Source organism: Poecile atricapillus, chromosome 19 (genome assembly GCF_030490865.1).
Source record: "Poecile atricapillus isolate bPoeAtr1 chromosome 19, bPoeAtr1.hap1, whole genome shotgun sequence".
Taxonomy (NCBI): domain Eukaryota; kingdom Metazoa; phylum Chordata; class Aves; order Passeriformes; family Paridae; genus Poecile; species Poecile atricapillus.
In genome coordinates, this window is record NC_081267.1 from 7,780,130 (window position 1) to 7,792,663 (window position 12,534).

The 12,534-nt window shown below is 56.0% G+C and overlaps 1 pseudogene; it reads left to right on the forward strand.

The window, feature by feature from the left end:
* LOC131586380 (uncharacterized) overlaps positions 1-12,534 on the forward strand; it is a 585,722-nt pseudogene that overhangs the window by 306,904 nt on the left and 266,284 nt on the right.

The window sequence follows — 12,534 nt, forward strand, 5'->3', positions numbered from 1 at the left end:
ACTGGAACCTTATCTCCATCTGTCGTTCTAAAGGGCTCAGATTGGGCTGGGCCTGCTCGGTTAGTGGAACCTCGGGTGTTCACCAACCATGTGGCTTTTGCTAAATTAATCTCCCAGTTCTTGAAAGTTCCCCCACCCAGTGCCTTCAAGCTGGTTTTAAGCAGGCCATTGCACTGTTCAACTTTTCCAGCAGCAGGTGCATGGTAGGGGATATGGTACACCCACTCAATGCCATGTTCCCTAGCCCAGCTGTTTATAAGGCTGTTCTTGAAATGAGTCCCATTGTCTGACTCAATCCTCTCAGGGGTGCCATGCCTCCAAAGGACCTGCTTTTCAAGTCCCAGGATGGTGTTACGGGCTGTAGCATGAGGCACAGGGTAGGTTTCCAACCATCCAGTGGTGGCTTCTACCATGGTGAGCACGTAGCGCTTGCCTTGGCGGGTTTGGGGCAGTGTGATGTAGTCAATCTGCCAGGCCTCCCCATACTTGTATCTGGACCAGTGCCCACCGTACCAGAGGGGCTTCAACCGCTTGGCCTGCTTGATCGTGGCACACGTCTCACAGTCATGGATAACTTGAGAAATACTGTCCATGGTTAGATCCACCCCTTGGTCTCATGCCCACTTATAGGTGGCATCTCTACCCTGATGACCTGAGGCGTCATGGGCCCATCGAGCTAGGAACAACTCTCCCTTGTGTTGCCAATCTAAGTCTATCTTTGACACCTCTATCTTTGCAGCCTGATCCACCTGCTCATTGTTTCGGTGCTCTTCATTAGCCCTACTCTTGGGGACATGGGCATCTACATGACGGACCCTCACAGACAGTTTCTCTACCCTGGTGGCGATGTCTTTCCACTCATCAGCAGCCCAGATTGGCTTTCCTCTGCGTTGCCAGTTGGCCCTTTTCCACTTTTCCAGCCATCTCCACAGAGCATTGGCTACCATCCATGAATCAGTGTAGAGGTAGAGCTTTGGCCACTTCTCTCTTTCAGCAATGTCCAGGGCCAGTTGAACAGCTTTGAGTTCAGCAAGTTGGCTTGATCCACCTTCTCCTTCAGTGGCCTCTGTGACCTGTCGTGTGGGGCTCCATACGGCTGCTTTCCACTTCCGGTTCATCCCTACGATGCGACAGGAACCATCAGTGAACAGAGCATAGCGTGTTTCTTCTGCTGGCAGTTGGTTGTACGGTGGAGCTTCTTCAGCCCGTGTCACTTGTTCCTGCTCCTCTTCATCAGTGAGACTAAAGTTTTCACCTCCAGGCCAGTTTGTAATTATCTCCAAAATCCCAGGGCGATTTGGGTTTCCAGTACGGGTGCACTGCGTGATGAGGGCGATCCACTTGCTCCATGTAGCGTCGGTGGTGTGGTGAGTAGCAGGAACTTTTCCTTTAAACATCCACCCCAGCACTGGCAGTCGGGGTGCCGGGAGGAGTTGTGCTTCTGTGCCAATCACTTCTGAGGCGGCTTGAACTCCTTTATAGGCAGCTAAGATTTCCTTCTCTGTGGGAGTGTAGTTGGCTTCGGACCCTCTGTAGCTTCGGCTCCAGAATCCCAGTGGTCGGCCTCGAGTTTTCTCAGGCACTTTCTGCCAAAGGCTCCAGGACAAGCCATTGTTTCCAGCTGCAGAGTAGAGCACATTCTTCACATCTGGTCCTGTCCTGACTGGGCCAAGGGCTACTGCATGAGCAATCTCTTGTTTGATCTGAGCAAAGGCTTGCTGCTGTTTAGGGCCCCAGTGGAAATCATTCTTTTTTCGGGTAACCAGGTAGAGAGGGCTCACGATCTGGCTGTACTCAGGAATGTGCATCCTCTAAAAACTTATGGCACCTAGGAAAGCTTGTGTTTCCTTCTTGTTGGCTGGTGGAGACATTGCAGTGATCTTATTGACGACCTCAGTGGGAATCTGATGCCGCCCATCTTGCCACTTTACTCCCAGGAACTGGATCTCTCGAGCAGGTCCTTTGACTTTGTTCTTCTTGATGGCAAAGCCGGCTTCTAGCAGAATCTGGATGATCTTTTCTCCTTTCTCAAATACTTCCACTGCTGTGTTCCCCCACACAATGATGTCATCAATGTACTGCAGATGTTCTGGAGCCTCACCCTTTTCCAGGGCAGCCTGGATCAGTCCATGGCAGATGGTGGGGCTGTGCTTCCACCCCTGGGGCAGTCGGTTCCAGGTGTACTGCACTCCCCTCCACGTGAAGGCAAACTGAGGCCTGCATTTTGCTGCCAGGGGAATGGAGAAAAATGCATTGGCAATGTCAATAGTGGCGTACCACTTCACTGCCTTGGACTCCAGCTCGTACTGGAGCTCCAGCATGTCCGGCACGGCAGCGCTCAGCGGTGGAGTCACTTCATTCAATGCACGATAGTCCACAGTCAGTCTCCATTCTCTGTCAGACTTGCGCACAGGCCAGATGGGGCTGTTGAAGGGTGAGTGGGTTTTGCTGACCACCCCTTGGCTCTCCAGTTCTCGGATCATCTTGTGGATGGGGATCACAGCATCTCGATTTGTCCTATACTGTCGCCGGTGCACCGTCGAGGTGGCAATTGGCACTCGCTGTTCTTCCACCTTCAGGAGTCCTACTGCAGATGGGTTCTCTGATAGTCCAGGCAAGGTGTTCAATTGCTTAATGTCCTCTGCCTCCACAGCAGCTATTCCAAAAGCCCACCTGAGTCCCTTTGGGTCTTTGTAATAGCCATTTCGAAGGAAGTCCATGCCCAGAATACACGGGGCCTCTGGGCCAGTCACAATGGGATGTTTCTGCTACTCTTTCCCAGTCAGGCTCACCTCAGCTTCCAACAGAGTCAATTGCTGCGATCCCCCCGTCACCCCAGCAATGGAAACAGGTTCTGCCCCCACATGTCCTGATGGCATTAGGGTACACTGTGCACCAGTATCACCTAAAGCTTCGTATTTTTGTGGCTCTGATGTGCCAGGCCATCGGATCCACACCGTCCAAAAGACCCGGTTTTCCCGTGCCTCTTCCTGGCTAGAGGCAGGGCCCCTCTAGCACTGGTCATCCTCTCCTCCCTGGGCATACATGCTAGAGGTTCCTTCAAGGGGATCATCCTCTTTTCTGTAATATCTGGCAGTTTCGTCACGGGAGGCTGAGGCTACCTTCACTTTAGTGGAACCTTTGTGGTTACTGGTTCCCTGCCTGAGTTGACGCACTCGTGCTGCCAGGGCAGAAGTGGGTTTCCCAGCCCACTTTCCCATGTCTTCCCCATGGTCACGTAGAAAGAACCACAGCTCAGTTCGTGAGGTGTACCCTCTCTCTCTAGCTGGGGGACGTGGGGCTTGGAGTTTTGGGCTTGTGACCCGCACTGGTGCCATATGGGAACTGCTCTTCCTCATCTCTTCCCTCATTTCCCTCATCTCCTCTTTGAGTTCCTTAATCACAGCAGAAATCTTAGCCTGATGTGGGCCATGGACCATACTGTCATAATTTCTAAGCCTGGTGGCAACAGAACCCACTGTCTCTCGGCCGTTATCGGCATTAATCGTTGCAATATAGGTGGTGTAGTCACGTGGCCCTAGATTTGCCAGACTCCACAACATCTGCCCAGTGCACCTGACTTTGTCGGGGTCATTATCATACTGTCCACCCCTTCTAAAAAGGACCTCTAATATCGCCACTTCTCTCAGCTGTTGGATCCCTTCCTCAATGGTTTTCCATTCCCTTCTATGATAGTGCTCTTCCATTCTCTCTCTATGGACAAACCTTTCTCTTACACTCATCAAATCCGCTCCCAGAGGGAAAGGGGCCCTTGCTCCCTGACGAATATCTGATTCACACCTGAGTCTTGCGTCAAGGGTCCCACATTCCTTGCCTCACCACCATCCAGCTGCACGCCTGTACTCGTAAGGTCCCAGACCCGAAGTAACCAGGTGGTATAAGGCTCACGCCCCCGCCTCACAATGTCTTTTTGTAACTTACGGAGACTGTCATATGTCAGAGACTCAGTGATGATTTCAACTTCTGGCTCCCCTGTGGGTTGTGAGGACCCTCCTTTCTTATCCTTATCAGCAGGGTGCTGTGATTTCATCTTAGACTTCCTCGTTTCCACAGGGGCAAGAGCTGCTGGCTGTGACTGCCCTTGTGGTTCATCTGGAACCTGGACGGTTGTAACATCTGTGGGTTCCACTGCTGCACCATCAGACTCTCCCTCTTTGGGGCAGGGGGAGGGTTTCCCAGCAGCTGAGGAAATGCACTCCTTTAGCATCTGGCCCATCTCATGCATCTCCTTCACCAGCACCCCCACCCACTCTGGGTGGTTCATTTCTGAGGTGGGCTGTGGGGCTGTGCCAGGCTCTGGAGCAGCACTCCCTGGGACAGGGGCAGGCTCTGGAGCAGCACTCCCTGTCTCTGGGGCTGTGCCAGGCTCTGGAGCAGCACTCCCTGTCTCTGGGGCAGGGGCAGGCTCTGGGGCAGCACTCCCTGTCTCTGGGGCAGGGGCAGGCTCTGGGGCAGCACCCCCTGTCTCTGGGGCTGTGCCAGGTTCTGGAGCAGCACTCCCTGTCTCTGGGGCTGTGCCAGGCTCTAGAGCAGCACTCCCTGTCTCTGGGGCAGGGGCAGGCTCTGGGGCAGCACTCCCTGTCTCTGGGGTTGTGCCAGGCTCTGGAGCAGCACCTCCGGTCTCTTTCCCTTTGTCTCTGAAGGCTAAGTAGAACAGGCCTATCAGCAACACCAGCCACTGTATGATGTCATTAGCATCCAGAGAAGATTTTAACCCATTGAAAACTGGCAGGGTAGGCCCTAAGGAACTGGGTGAAAGGTTGGGAGAAAATTTCCCCAGCTGTCTTTTTCTCCCAGTAGGTACCATTATTAAAGTAATCTGAAAACCATCCAGTTAGTGTGTGACAGCTCTGAATCCATGAGCCCGCTGTCCAGAGGACGTTAAACATCCATGAATTCCTCACCTTATCAACCCACAAAACAAGCTGGATAGTAGCCACAGTAGCCTTAGTTATAGGACCCATATTTAGGTAAGGTGCAGCAAATGGGAGAAATATAGCTGTGACCACATGGCCCACGAACCTGGGTAAGCTAAACAGCATGGTTCTACCTAACAAGGTTTCTAAATCCAGCACACAAAAGTTAGGTTATTTAAGAACTGTTATTCCTTTTTTGCCCTTTTTCTCTCAGTGCCCCACGATGGGCGGCCAAAATCTGTCTTGGTTCTAGAAGACAGGTGTCTGCTAGGGAGAGCAGGAGCCTCCCTTGGGATGAAAGAATGTAGACGCCCTCCCTCCGAATTATTATAAATGTGAAATCAAGGGGCTTTCAGGCAGAGATCTGGGGATAGGAATAACAGTTCTTTACTAGTATAACCAGGCAAACAAACAAACAATAACTACAGCAATAACAAGAAAACAGAACCAGGGACCCCATGACAGCTTTCTCAGCTGAGATGGGATGGAGGAGAGGCTTTGTTTTCACAAACCCCCTCGGGCAGTCAGTCCCGGTGCTCCTGCAGGGCTCTGAGGAACACTCAGCTGGAACAGCAGGGATGAGCTGAGATCCTGGGCTGGTGGATGAGGTGTATCAGCAGCTCCACAGCGGTGCCTGGCACTGCCACACGTCCCGGCAGGACAGGGGATGCGAGGCCACCAACAAAGAGGGGAGAAGGAGAAGAAGCAGCAGCTCCGTCTGGGTGATGGCGAAATTCCCTTCTCTCCACCGCAGCAGCTCCGCGACCCAGCACACAAACGTCCTTCCCCGAAGCCGAGGAAAAGCCAGCTAAAAACTGTCCCCACCCTCCTTTTCTGCCCCCTTCCCCCCCCACCCTGGGCCCAGCCACTCTTTGTCCTTTGTGAGCACCCCTAAGTACCGGTAGTTAGGTTGTCCCGGCACATAATGGGAAAAAATTCCCTGAGCAGGCCAGAACACAAAAATGAAACAACAAAAAAAAAGAACACCTAACCCTCAACAGCCGAGAAAGCTGTCACGGGGTCCCTGGTTCTGTGTTCTTGTTATTGCTGTAGTTATTGTTTGTTTGTTTGCCTGGTTATACTAGTAAAGAACTGTTATTCCTATCCCCAGATCTCTGCCTGAAAGCCCCTTGATTTCAAATTTATAATAATTCGGAGGGAAGGGGTCTACATTCTTTCATCCCAAGGGAGGCTCCTGCTCTCCCTAGCAGACACCTGTCTTCTAGAACCAAGACAAAGCCCTGAGGAATTGGGTGTCAGAGGCCACAAGCAGCCCCCAGGCAGTCGCCTTGTTCCTGCCACCCGCTGCTCTGGTGCTTCCCCTGAGAGACTGCCATGCCTGCGGCAGAAGCCCTCGAGGCTGGGCCTCAGCAGCCCCGAGGTGCCCAGGCTGGGCTGGCTGGGGACAAGGAGGGCAAGGAGGCCCTGCCAGGCCACGGCCACTGGGTGCCTGCGATAAGGGGCAGTGGGCAGAGGCAGGGCTGGCGGCCAGCCCAGGCCCCCGCGCCTGCCCAGGCCACGGTGCTGAGACCGAGGCTCCCCTGACACAGAGCTCTGTGTCTGCACAGCTTCTGCCTCCATGGGGAGGGTGGTGATGTCTCCTCGAGCAGCGCTGCTGAGTTGCTGCTGCTGAAGCGGCTCTGGACAGCGCAGAAACAGCAGCAGAGCGTGCACAGGAACAGCCCTCAGGGCTGGGCTGGAGTGGCCAGGATGCCTCCTTCTCTTGCAGGAATAACAGAGATGATGGACACAGTCCCTTCAGTATGTATGTTCTATAGGCCGTAGTTAGATTCTTCTGTAAATACATTTCTTAGATTGCAGTTGTTATAGAGGTCCTTTAATTTGTAAATACATTTTATAGATTGTTGCTATGAAGGTTCTTATAAAGTAAATACATTCTGTAGTTTGGTGGTGGTGGTGGTGCTGTTGTGTAAATAAATTGTCCTTGTTTGTCACAGGCTGTCTGTCTTTGCATTTGCTTTGGGCACAGGCAGCATTTGCACAGTTGTGGTTTCCCCTTGCCCTGGGTTCCTGAGGCTGGAGGTCCCTGGGGGTGCTGGCACAGCCACCCTGGGGCTGGGTCCCCGAGCACAGGAGGGAACCACTGGCGGCGCTCCCAGCACTGGGCACCGCTCGTGTTCCTGGGCTGCTGCAGGGCGCTGTCCCCAAGAGCAAAGCTGTCACCAGCAGAGAGGGGGCTCTGACAGGAGCAGCCCCTGCAGCAATGCAAAGCAGGCAGGAAACCTTCTGCCACCCTTCCTGCTGCAGCCACAGGGACTCCTGGGCTGAGAGCTGGCATCAAGCTGCAGGGATGCAAAATCCACATTCAGGCTCTGAAGGCCTTTATGGCCTTGGGAATTGCTGGAGCCAGCATCTGGGGAGCAGCTTTTGCAGCTGCAGGGACTGATATTAAGGGCTTGGAGCCCCCAAAAGCTCTGGCCCTCCTCTGCTTTGCATTGCCCCGTGCTCAGATTGTTCAAGGGACAAAAGCCAAGCAAGGGGATCCTGCCTTGCTTGCGTTTCTGCTGCTGGAACACAGGCTGAGACATCACAGCTCTGGGGGCAGTGATGTTACAGGAGTCCTGGGACCACTTCCATTAGGGCCTGGAATGATGGAATCCTGGAATGGTTTGGCTTGGGTGGGACCCTAAAGGTCCTCTTGTTCAGCCCTGAGCAACCTCCCACCTCAGCAGGTTGCTCAGGGCCCTGTTCAGCCTGTCCTTTAATGCCTCTCTGCACAGCCTGGCCAGGGCCTCACCCCCCTCACACCAAAGAATATTTTCCTAACATCAAATCCACTCCTGTTCTCCACTGGAACCCATTTCCCCTTGTCCTGTCACTACAGTTCCTGACAAAGAGTCACTCTCCCACTTCTCTGTAGCCCTTTCACACCCTGCAAAGGTGCTGCTCTTGCTCTCCTGGCTGCACACGAGCATCACAGCCCCATCTCCTCAGCAGCCATCCGTGGCTTCAGATGTTCCTAGAGCAGGGCACAAATCAACTGCAGCCCTGCTACTTTGGTTGGAGCCGCCCAGTTGTATCCTAAATGAGCTGCAGAAATGCTCAGGTGCTTCTGTGACTCCAGTGGATACACACAAATGGTTGGCTTGGGATAACAACAGCCCTGTTTTCTACTGCCACTCTTGTGTTGGAGGTACCAACACTGGCTTGTTCCATTTTATTGGAGTGTCCTAGTTTGACACTAGGCTGGACACCAGGCACGCTGGTGCCGAGGCAGTGAGATAATGCTTCAGCTATGCAAAAAGCTGGATGCAGAAAGAATTAGTTACTTTGGAAAAGGGTATGTGAATGAAGAATTTTTTGGAAATCAGCAAATTTAGCATCGGCAGCCCAGGGGCTCCTTCTGCTGCCCTGAGCCCACAGAGCAGGGCAGCCTTTGCTGATGGTTTGAGCTGTTCCTAAAGATCCTGTTGGGCTGTCTGAGACACTTGGGCCAAGGCATTGCTTCCAACCTGGGCCACTTTGGCTGGGCTGGGTGTGGCCCCAGGGCAGGGGGCAGCGTGTGCAACGGCCCTTGGTGACACGGTGCAGCATGGTAACCGTGGAATGGAACGGGACAGGGTGTCCAAGGGCCCTTTGTGACATGGGGTGACATTAGTGTTGGCAGTGACACAGCCACGCCACAGTGCTTGGTGCACGTGACAGGGCAGGACGGGACAGAGTGGTGCTGTGAGGAGCCCCCGCACGGCGCACTCATTCCTTGCTGACCCACAGCCTTTCCCAGGCATTACTCCTGCAGGTCACCTCGAGGCCAGACCACAGCACTCGGTGACCTGCAGCCTTCCCGAGGCTTCACTTCTGCTGAGGTGAAGCACCACACTTCTCAGGTGTGCTCGAGGCCAGACCGTGGCATTTCCTCACCGCGGTCCTTGACAAGGAGTCTCCTGTCCTTGTGGCACGAGCCCCTGAGACCTGAGTGCAGGACTTGCTGTCCTGCAGCCTTGCCAAGACTTCACTCCTGCAGGTGCCTTCCAGGCACGGCTGCAGGACTTGCCAACTCCGACCTTTTCTGAGCCACCTCTGCTGCAAGTAGCCATGAATCCAGGCAGTGCTGTTGAGCAGAGACCTCCGAGTGTTCCCAAGGTGACCGGGATGAAGGAGGAGAAAGAAGGCCCTGGGACTGCCCCAGCACAGCAGCCTGGAGAGCTGGAGCAATTCCAGCCACCGCAGGAGGGTGAGCGGCAGACCTGGGCCACAGGGCTGGTGCCTGCAGCCAGCTTGGCCTCGCCCCATCCCATCCCATCCCATCCCATCCCATCCCATCCCATCCCATCCCATCCCATCCCATCCCATCCCATCCCATCCCCTGGGGACACGCCCATGGACAGGACAGGAGTGGGGCTGGGGCAGACACCCTGGAGCTGTACTCTGTGCCCTGGGGCATCCCGGGGCTGTCCCTGCCTGGGGAGTGCAGGGCTGGGCTGTGTTCTCCGGCCTCTCCCGCAGCCCCTCAGCTCTGGCTGCGCTCGCTCTTTGCCAGGAGCAGCCATGGAGCGCACTCGAGAGCAGGGACGCAGCCGTGGCCTGTTCCGCACAACAGCGCAGGTACCTGCAGCCATCCCCAGCTGGGCTGGGCCTGCTGTCCCTGCTCAGCCCAGCACCACGCTTGGAGCGCTCCATGCAATGTCCCTCATTTCTTGCCCTTCTGCTGCAGATGATTTGCAAATTCATGAAGAGAATTCAGGAGGAAGAGACCAGTGCCATGGGCACTGTGGTCAGAGCATACTCTCCCATCTTCAAAACCAAGACCTGTGCTGCCCTGCTGGACATGCTTGTGGAGGAGGGTCCTTCCAGTCCAAAGCAAGTAAGCAGCCTGTGGCCTGGCTTCCATCCTCCCAGGAATTGCTTGGCCACGCCAGCTGCTCACTGTGAGCCTTTGAGGCCGTGGCAGTGTGGTGGGAAGGGAAGCACTTCTCTGGGAAGCTGGGCACATTACTCCCGCTGGCAGCTTTCCAAGTTTCCCTGTGCCTTCTCCAGGTGCCCAGCATGGTGAGGTACATCCACCAGTGGCTCGAGGCTAATGAGTTTCCTGAGTACAATCTGTGCAGGCCCCTTCTGGATCTGACAGAGGCACAGCCTGCTGACGTGGTGATGGCTCTCCTGCGTGTGGCCCCATCGTGTGACAGGTACAGGGCCCACGTGCCCAGAGGGCTCAGGGCATCACCCTGCACAGCCTGGCCCAGGTGTCTGACAAACAGAGGATTCCAGGGCCCTGTGGCTCCTCCCTTTGTCAGCCCTGGCACAGCAGCCCCCGAGCCTGCTGCCCTCAGGGGCCAGTCCCCACAGGGCTGGGCTGCCACTGAGGGGCAGGGGGCAGAGGCAGGGCTGGCAGCCAGTTCAGCTCCCTGCTGCTGCCCAGGCCACGGTGATGTGTCCCAGACCCCCCTGACACAGAACTCTGACCCCACAGAGCTGCTACCACCATGTGGAAGAGCATCATGTGCTCGTGCAGGGCTGCAGAGCTGGCCATGCTGATACTCCTGGATGTGCTGGGCAACTGGCCAGAGCACAGCATGTGCACCTCTGATGGGGACCACACGGCTGTCCCTGCCCTGGCTGTGAGTTTCTGCAACTGACCTTTGCTCACCCCAAGGTCACCTCTCCCTCAGGTCTCCATCCTCCCTCCTCCCATGGCATCTCCCTGCATCAGGCACTGGGCTCAAACCTGGCCTAGGAGCAGCTCCAGGGCCACCAGGCTGGCTGCTGTCCCTACATCTCCACTGGCCTCTCCCTGCCACGCTCAGGCCCTGCCACATGGACACCTGGGCACTGAGCGCTGACTCGGGCTGCTCTGTCCTTCGCAGGCAACTGTGGTGATGTGGAAGATGCTGCAGCTGCCCTGTGTCCCACATGCAGTGGCAGTGTATTTCCCCCGCCTCTTGGTGCATCTGCTCTTGCAAGTGCTCTTCAGCACACTGGATATGCCAGAGGAGGTCGATACCTTCTGGAAGAGATGCCAGGAGCAACACGGCCTTGCCATCAGCCCCAACAGGTGCTCCATGCCAGTCCTCCTGTCCCTGCCATGTCCCCAGGGCAGGAGCCCGTGCTCCCAGCATCACCTGGGCTTTGCTGTGCACACAGGTTTGCAGTGCAGACCCTGAAGGCCCTGCTCTGCCGACTGCACTATGAGGATGTGGTGGCGGCAGTGGAAGACGAGTGTGGCTGGGACACGCTGCTCTGTGCTGGCACGCACCACTGTGCCGTGGCTGTGCTGGCCAGGTGAGCTGCCCCCAAACAGCGTTTGTGCCCTGTGCCTGGGGTGCCCCACACAGTCCCCGTGGTCATGGGCCAGAGGGCCTTGTCACCAAGGGATGGCCAAGGACACTGCAAAAGCCTGGGAGAGGAGGGTGCCCAAGAGCAGCTTCCTCCCAAAGGGCCTGGGTCCCCTTGCAGGGTGGTGGAGAAGGGCCAAGCTCCTCCTGTGAGTCAGTCCATGGAGAGGTTTGTCCCGCTGGCTCAGGGTCTTGGTTCCTTTTTCCTCCCGTCAGAGGAATGCGTCACGTGTCCCTACCCTTGTGTTCTGCAATTGCATTCTACCTGCTCGGGCTGCTCAGCAAAGACATGGCACACGGGGATTTGGCCGCCATGGCGTTCCTTGTGGAGGTGAGCCTGAAGGCCAGCGCTGCCTCGCTGAGCTGTCTCCCAGCTCTCTGCCCTCTCGGTGCCGCAGCCGCCCGGGACGGTGCCCACGCCCTGTGCTGCTGCCTGGGCCCAGCCCTGTGCGGTGCTGCCCCATCACCGGCCTGTGCTCTTCAGATGTTGGAGTGCCTGGACTCGAGTGAATACCGTGACAGCGTCCTGGAGATCACATCAAACAAACTGCAGAGCGAGTGCAGGGAGAGGCGTCGCTTGGCACTCAGAGGCCTTGTGGTGCTCGGCAAGAATTCCTCCATGGTGAGAAGGGGACAGCGGCTGCCGGCGTGGGGCTGGGGAAGGCAGTGGCTTGCGCTTGGCTGGCCTTTGGCCACTGAGGCAGCTGCTGCCAGCTCTCCTGCCTCCTGCCTCTTGCCTTCTGCCCCAGGGCTTTGGCACAGGCCTTTGGCCTCTGGGCCCTGTGGCAGCAGGGTGGCATTTCACACACTTGTGTTCCACACAGGCCAAAAGAATGTGGAGCCTGCATGAAAGGCTCGTGGAGCTCCTGTGGGAAAATGACAGCGATGTGCTTGGGATGAGCATCGCTCTCCTCAGCCGTTTGTTCCTGTACAACGCTGGCCCGATAACCATCCCCCTCGGCCTGCAGCTGGCTGAGGCGCTCCTGCCGCTCTTCGACAATGTAAGGCTCTGTGTCTCCAGCCATGGCCGCTGGCTGCTGCCTAGGCACTGTGCCCTGTGCATTTTCAGGCTGTGCCCAGGTGGGCCTGAAGCAGCTGATGCTGACGTCTTTATTTCTTCCTTTCCTACAGGATGATAGCCAGGTGCAGCTGTGCTCCATGTTCATCTTCCGAGAGATGATGGATTTATTGCCAAAGGAGGGAAAAAAGGCCCTGAAGTCCCACGTGCAGCAGAGTCTGCTCCCACTCTCCTTGCACTGCCATGACGAGAACCAGCGCGTGGTTGATGTGAGGACTCGGCAGCT